Source organism: Phyllostomus hastatus, unplaced genomic scaffold, assembly GCF_019186645.2.
Source record: "Phyllostomus hastatus isolate PE091 unplaced genomic scaffold, TTU_PhHast_1.1 phas_scaffold_129, whole genome shotgun sequence".
NCBI lineage: Eukaryota > Metazoa > Chordata > Mammalia > Chiroptera > Phyllostomidae > Phyllostomus > Phyllostomus hastatus.
In genome coordinates this window covers 12,467,525-12,475,377 of record NW_025334009.1, presented here as the reverse complement: position 1 = coordinate 12,475,377, position 7,853 = coordinate 12,467,525, and the positions used below count along the sequence as shown (strand labels likewise).

At 43.8% G+C, this 7,853-nt stretch overlaps 1 non-coding gene across 1 annotated transcript; it reads left to right on the top strand.

Moving 5' to 3' along the window:
• The first annotated feature begins 868 nt into the window (after nt 1-868).
• On the top strand, nt 869-1,002 carry LOC123830906. The gene has a single exon (XR_006787841.1). It is a non-coding gene; the product is annotated as a small nucleolar RNA SNORA51 (small nucleolar RNA).
• The last annotated feature ends 6,851 nt before the right edge of the window (nt 1,003-7,853 follow it).

The window sequence follows — 7,853 nt, the reverse complement described above, 5'->3', positions numbered from 1 at the left end:
CTGTTGTGCTTTTGAAGTTGGCTCTGCTAGGAGGAAGAACAAAGAAATTACTCAATATTTCCTAATTGTAATGCTCCGAATGAACACTCTGACACTCCAGTACGCAGCAACATAAAAAGAAGCTGGCAAAGAACACAGTTCTCTCCCACGTGGAGCCTAATGCCTTCATGAAAGTGCTTATGCTAACCCAGGGCATAGCCTTTGTTTAGGGGCTGATGGGGAAGGAGATTTGGGAGGAATCCTCAGGGTAGGTATACAAGGGAAGATGCCCCAAAACCCTGAATTTATTTATTAAAACTGTGTATTCATTCTTGCATGTTTAAACTTCAGTCACCTTCCAAGTATTCTCTATTTGATGTAATAAATCTATCAAGATGTTTTTTCCACTGCTCAAAAACAGTTTTTGAACTCATCGATTTTGATGCCCTTTAGTGATTCTGCCTTTTTTTTTGTTTCATCTCTTCCACATTGGTAAAACCTTTCCCTTTGAGGACTTTTTTTCATCCAGGGAAATAAAAAAAGGTTGCTGGAGGTGAGATTGAGTGAATAGAGAGGGTAAGGCATGGGGGTCAATGCCATTTTTGACCAAAAACTGCTGAACATTCAGTGTGGTGTGGGCAGGTGCATTCGTACATCACCCATCATGAAATGGGCAGATGTGTTGAAAGAGTCTTCCAAAAATATTCACTGAAGCCGAACGCAGCCTCTCACAATAACACCAGCTGGAACAATAATACAGATGGGTTCCTAGAACACTCACCCTGTGGGGGAAGCACGTACTACAGGAGGCCCACCCTCCAGAAGATAATTCTGGTTTTCTATGGGTGCCCCACCTCATACTTGTCTGATAAAAAAAGAATCACATTTTGGCCTCCCGGTGCCTACCACAGGCGGCCATGTCCTTACACTGACAGCACAGAAAGAGGAGGCAAAGCCAAGCCACTGCATATGCTCCTCGGCCCAGGCCCTTTGCCTGGTACATTTTGTGAATGGGGGACATGGAATACAGAAAAAAAGAATCACATTTTATTTTAAAGCTGCATGTGACTAGAAATCATGCAGACCCACCTTCTCATTTACCCAGCGAGGGAAAGGAGGCCAAGAGAGTTATCAAGGTCGTGGGTTAATCATGATTCAGCACCGCCTATGAGGCTGGCCCATGGGGAAGTCTGAGCAACAGCTGGGAGGGTTCTCTCTGGGGCCGTACAAGAATCTGAGAGTCGTCCATGGAGTCCCCCAAACGAGGAAAAGCTGCTTTCTCTTCATTCCATCACAGTTACTGCTGATACCCTATTTGTAAAAGGTTCTGGATCCTCTTGAAACTATCAAATATGCTGCAAGAGAACTAAATCCAGACATGGGGATCTCCCCAGTGCTGGAGCCCCCAGACCAAGGGAAGCCTTGATAGGCACCGCACACTTTTCTGGGGCAGCTGGGTCTGGGGCCCCACGTCTGCACCGTGCATGGGCTCCGAGATCCATCCTCCTGCCAGACTGGGGAGAAATGCCTCCTCTCTCATGGCCCATGCCCCTTTCTCGTGACATTTTCCCTTGGTGCGGGATTTACCCAATCCCGCACCTAGGAGAGATTGCTCCATGAGTTTGGACTTGCACAAATAGGTAGAATGATAAAAAAAGTTACCAGCTTCTCTCTTATACTGTAAAAAACCCATGAGGCAGGAAAATTAAGGATCTAGCAACCTCTCTGAAACAGAAGTGGGAAAAACATAGGAAACATACACACAGAGCTCCAATTTGGCATGGTTCTCTACAGCAGAAAAATTAACGCCCAATTAATGTCAGGAAATGACCACACCACATGGACTACTATATTTCCCATTTAAACTTTACAGTGAAATGTTAAGCTAAAATGTGATAAATGCAAAGTGCATTCAGGCCACCCCACAGCTCCAGAATGTGTGTGTGTGGGGGTGGGGGGAGAGGAGTATGCGAGGCAGTGAACTAGGCCAGCGTCCTGCTTCTGCAGGTGAAGGAAAAGAGGCCCAGCTGCATGCTCTGGGCTTACACACAATGATGGCAGATCCAGGTCACAGCTGAGGGGACAGAGGCCTCGGGGGTTGTGGTGAGCTTGGAGAAACCACACCAGTTACTTCAGCCTATCAAGGAGGTCCCTGGCGCCCAGAGTGCTGAACATAAAGGCTTCCCCTTCAACCAGGGCCCGGCTGCTCTTTGCTGAGTCCTGGTAGGCATATCACCTGTCTCACTGATTGCACAACAGAAGAGACCAGGCCTGCTGCGGGGGTGCCGTCGTTTGAACTGATGGCTCACCTTTCCCTTAGCCGCCAGGACAAGCCCTTTAGTTCTTATGCCCATCACTAGCTCAGTCACCACCGGGTGTCCAAGCCAGCCTCTTAATCCACTGACACTAGGACATTCTCCTCAACGGGTTCTGTACCTCCACAACCTACCAAACGTTTCCGCCCCTTCCCAAGCTCCCCACCCCTTCCATCAAGGTCTCTGGACTGCTCCAACTGGCATCAGCAAAATTCTCTACTTCCTCAACCTCTTCCTTTTGATTTCCTTCACCTCTAGAACTCCCTGACACCTGACCCACTCTGAGAAGTCTTTTCAGACAAATCATATTCACTTTGAGGGAACCCTTCAAGTATTGGCTTTTTTTTATGATATATTTTTAAAGATTTTATTTATTTATTTTTAGAGAGGGAAGGGAGGGAGGGAGGGAGAGAGACAGACAGACAGACAGACATCAATGTGCGGTTGCTGCAGGTTATGCCCTGCAACCCAGGAATGTACCCTGGCTGGGAATCGAACCTGGGACACTTTAGTTCCCAGCCCGCGCTCAATCCACTGAGCTACGCCAGCCAGGGCGGCTTTTTTTTTCTGGTTGAGAAAATGAATGGGATCCAAAATGAATGTGATTAATGTCTTTACCAAAAAGATCTCACAGAGCTGACTAGTCCCTTCTACCGGGTGACAGAGCAAAATATCTGCCGCCTGCAACCCAGGAGAGGATGCTAACCCGAACACATGTTAGCGCCCTGACCTTGGAATTCCAGGCTCTGGGCCTGGGAAGAATAAATCTCTGTTCCAAGTCACCCAGTGTACAGGATTTTGTCAAAGCAGGCCAAATGGACTAGGACACCATTTTTGTTACGGTCTTTCCCTGGCTCCTGGTCACCTCTTTCAATGAAAGATTTTAGAAAGTGGCACATTACTATCCTATTTTTATTAGTATTATTTTATGACTTTTATATCCCATCAAAATAACAGAAATCCACAAAACAGTGGGAAGGAGAGAAAGACAGAGTGAGAGAGCAAAAGAGAGAGTGAGAAAACGAGAGAGAGAGGGAGAGAGAACCTGAGCAGGAATGAAGAATGGAGAATAAAGAACAAGGACCTTAACTGACGGAACAGAAAAGGCTAAACACGGCTTGAGCTGGTGGCAGCAGTGGCTGGGGTATGAAAACCCCATGAAGCGAGATGGGTGCCGCCCTGGTTCATCCTGCCCTGAAATGCACACAGATCGGGCGCATCAGGTGCTTCTGAAATCAGGGCACCCAGTCGGAGTAGAAGGCAGTAAACCTGGTGGAAAGCACAATTAAGAGCAGTAAGAAATCTGGATCTCCTCATGTTTCCTACACAGCCAAGTGGTGTGACCCTTCCCTCTTTCAAAGAAGCCTGGATGTTTCCTCTCCCAAGATCTTAAGTGAAAAACAGTTGTGCCTTGAGAAGATGAGGCACAAGGAAGGCTAGAGATGATATATTCCAATAATGAAAGCAAGAGACTGGAGTGACAATTTGCCTGTTGAAAAGTAAGCCCCTAGTTCCTTTCCCTATTCAAACCATGAAAGTCAGCTTTATATAACACACTCAAACAAGAGATCAAAGTATTCCTCTCTGGGGAAACTGGTCAGATCAAGATAAGAAAACCTCCCAGACCTATAGACATTGACCTTGGGTTGTCCCACAGATAAATAGCCAGATCTTTGCCTGATCAATTTACAATGAAATGCATCAGCTGACAATTGCTACTGCTCCACCACCAGCGCCATCCCTGCTGCTAAGAACCAGCGACGACCAGGCATTTGAGAAAACATTTAAATGGAGATCAGAGATGAAATGAAGAAAACAGAAAGGAAAACAGAAAAAAAAATAGATAATGCTACGTATGAGTAGAAGAAAACATAAGAATTAGTTAATATCAAGGAAAAATATTGCTTCCATTACATTGCAAGTGGATATAATAGAACAAAGACTCTGAAGAAAAAGAAATATTAGAGACAAAAATGATACTAGCATAAATTAAAAGTGCAGTAGGCATACTTAAAGATAAATTAAGGAAGAAGAACATAAATAAAAAGATAATCTCTTTAATCACATTTGGAGAAAAAAACTTAAAAACATCACAGAAATGGAGATCACATGGAAGGTTATCAGCACGGGAGTGGGAGGGGAGAGAGGGGGAAAGGTACGGAGAATAAGTAGCATAGATGGCAGGTAGAAAGTAGACAGGGGGAGGGTAAGAATAGTATGGGAAATGTAGAAGCCAAAGATCTTTCATGTACAACCCATGGACATGAATTGAAAGGGGGGAAATGCGGGTGGGACGGGGTGTGCAGGGCAGAGGGGAATAAGGGGGGCGGGGAATGGGACAACTATAATAGCATAATCAATAAAAGATACTTTAAAATTTTTTAAAGGTAAAGACATGTCTAGTACCTCTGTGTCAGTTAAGGATCTAGCAGTTCGTGCACACATAGAACACACACTCACACACGCAAATGACATAGAGTAATCTAAAGACCAAACTCTGAACAAATTGTTAACTCGCTCATAAATTATGCTACTGATTATACTTACGTATTAAAAGCCAATTTTATAAGGATCCTTTTCTTATTTTCACCAGTGACCTTTACCATATCTGTCTACCAATGTGCTAATGTATGTAACACTTGGTAAATCGTATTCTTCATATTTCCATGTTGACAGTAGAATGGTTCTAATATTGGGTTTGAAATCCAAATGGGTTCTTGAGCTTCCCTTTATACATGTCTAATTGCAGCAAAAGGCTATAACCGATCGAATAATAACAAATTCTCTCTCTCTGTGCTATGTACCTTGGAGTAAATCCATAAATTAAATATTTTTATGTCAGGATTCAGTATCTTGTGTCTGCTTGTCTTCTTTCAGAAATATTGCAACTGAAGCAATGTGAACAATTAAACATCTGTTTATTTATAAATATATTCTATTATCTTACTGGTGACATTTAGCAGCTAGTTGTATTTGAAAAGGAATTGTGGGTATTGCCATTTATGTAGTAATAGAACTAACAGAACCGTGGAGGGAGTTCCAGAGAAGACAAATGAGGCGTTGGCGAAGCAACTGCTCCCCTGTGGGTTAACCATTAAAGACCGTAGTCAATGAGCTGTGTGAAAGTAGAGAGTTTGCTATTAATGCTTTTCTAGGCACTAAATTTGTACGTAATATAAATATTCTATCTGTAGCATATGATTGCTGGGGGCTCTACGAGCCACTTGAATGGCAAACCGTTAATATATTACTTTCTGTCCTTCTGTTTCACTCATTTGGTATTTGTTGGAAAAGTTTAACTGCTCTAATGTTCCTTTAAATAATTAACATGCTTGTTTGCTGCATTCTCCCCTTGATATAAAAAAAATGGCTGAAAATAATTCATCCTGAAGTTGAGTAATAGCCATGGCTTTGTGTTACAGGCACATAACTAGCTTGAAAAATGTTTTCAATGCCCTCTCAGTTACACTCTAATGGTAAATGAGACTTTTTATTGGTGTGGGGCAAACACGTTCTGCTAACACACACTCCACTGTCAAAGTTATTTCCTTCTAAGAATAGCATCAGTTGTTTCAAACACGAGATTCTTAGAAGTTCAGCTATCGTTCTTGAACCAAAGCTTTTACCAAGAATCAACTGTCCTTGGCAAACGTGACAGACACTGAGGAAAGCCCTGGAGGACAGAGAAGCCAGCTGAGTCACCGTGGCATCGTCTCACGGCTGGAGGTCACGGTGGAGATTTAATGAGTGCCAACAAAACAAACGACTAAGACTGCTTTTCCTGACACACAGCGTCTGACAGCTCACTGGGGACCAGGACACTCGTCAGAGATACTCTCATAGACCCGAGTTCTCTCTAGACAGGTCGTCATATTGCTTGTCATCTCCTAACGGATTTTTCTTCTCAAATCACGTTTGTCAACAAGTTACCATTACTGCTTCCTTTCTACCTAGAATCTATCTTGCCAGGGATGTTGTGAGAACGGAACTCATTCATTTGCCTATCATTCATTGATTCAAAGGTATCACTGAGCGCCCACTCTGTGCCAGGCATTGTTCTAGGTGCTCAGAGTATAGCAGTAAATAAAGCCCCCCACCCCACTCTGGTGCTTACACTGAGGGGCTCAGAATAAGAGCACAAATGGACTTGATTTACCATATGTCCAGGTATTGAATGGTTATACATCAAGTTAACAAATGCCTGAACAATACACAATGTTATCTTCCTACCTAAAAAAATTATGCCTGTTTGATGTTCAGGTTCAAACTTAGAATTCTCAGACTCCTTGAAATTCCCCACTACAGCGTGGTGTTGTGAAGAGTAGAACCAGTCCCCAGCCTCTGGCCCCCAACAGAAGCTTTCCCTCTCCCCACCCCTCACTCTCTCCTTCCTTCTTCCCCGCAAAGGGCTTCCTGCAACTTGTATGGAATCCTCTAGGGATTCTCTAAGCCCGCCCAAACTTGGTTGACATTTTCTGAAAATAACTCTTGAGCCCAGGAGTGCACTCAGAAAGAGGCCCATGCAGACCTTAGAAGAAAGCTCAGGGCCACTCAAGAGAGGAATCCCAAGATTATTAGTATTCCCAGTGACCTAGAAAGGGTCACTGGGTTTAGATCTCTGAATGAGCAGACCCACCCTTTCCCCCACCAGGGATCAGCATTTCGGGCCTTCTCCTGTAGCTCCAGGACCCAGAGCCTGACTGGGTAAACCGTGAGAGCCAACCAACTAATAGAGAGCGTCTCCCCCTCTTGTGGACCCTCCCAACCCCTCTTGTAGACTTGGCCTTTTCTTCCCTGCCAGTGCAAACATCTGAGCCTTCCTTCCCATTTGTTTTCCTTTTTCTAATTTCCCAAGGTAGAAACTTAGGTTGCTGATTGCAGATCTTCTTTTATAATATAAGTTGTCATTGCTAGAATTATACCCTGCGCCCCAAATTCATATACTGAAGTTCTGACTCCCAGTACTTTAGAATGTGACCTTATTTGGAACTAAGTTCTTTGAGTTGTAATTAGCTAAGTTCTGATAGATCATTCTGGAGCAGGGTGGGCCCCTAATCCAATATGATGGCACCTTTGTCAAAGGGGCAACGTGAACACACACACGCACACAGGAAGAACCGTCATGTGGACACACAGATGGCCATCTTCAAGCCAAGAGGAGGAGCCTGGCGCAGACCCTTCCCACACAGCCCTCAGAAAGAAACAGCCTCGCCAACGCCACGATTTTATACTTCCAGCCTCTACAACAGTGAAACAGTAAATTTCTATTATTTATGCCGCTTGGTTTGTGGTATTTTGTTACAGTAACTTTAGCAAACTAGAACATTTTTTTATAGCTGTTAGTTTCCCCTCTAAAGTACTGTACTAGCTGCACCTCACAAATGTTGCTATTCAGTCATTTTATTTTTGTTCCATCAGACTATTTGCTGGCCCTTGAGATTTTCCTCTTTGATCCTTGGATTACTTAGAAACACGCCATTTCATTACCAAATATTAGGAGATTTTCATTAACTTTCTGTTATTTGTTTAACGATTGGTTCCATTAAAGTTAGAACAGAA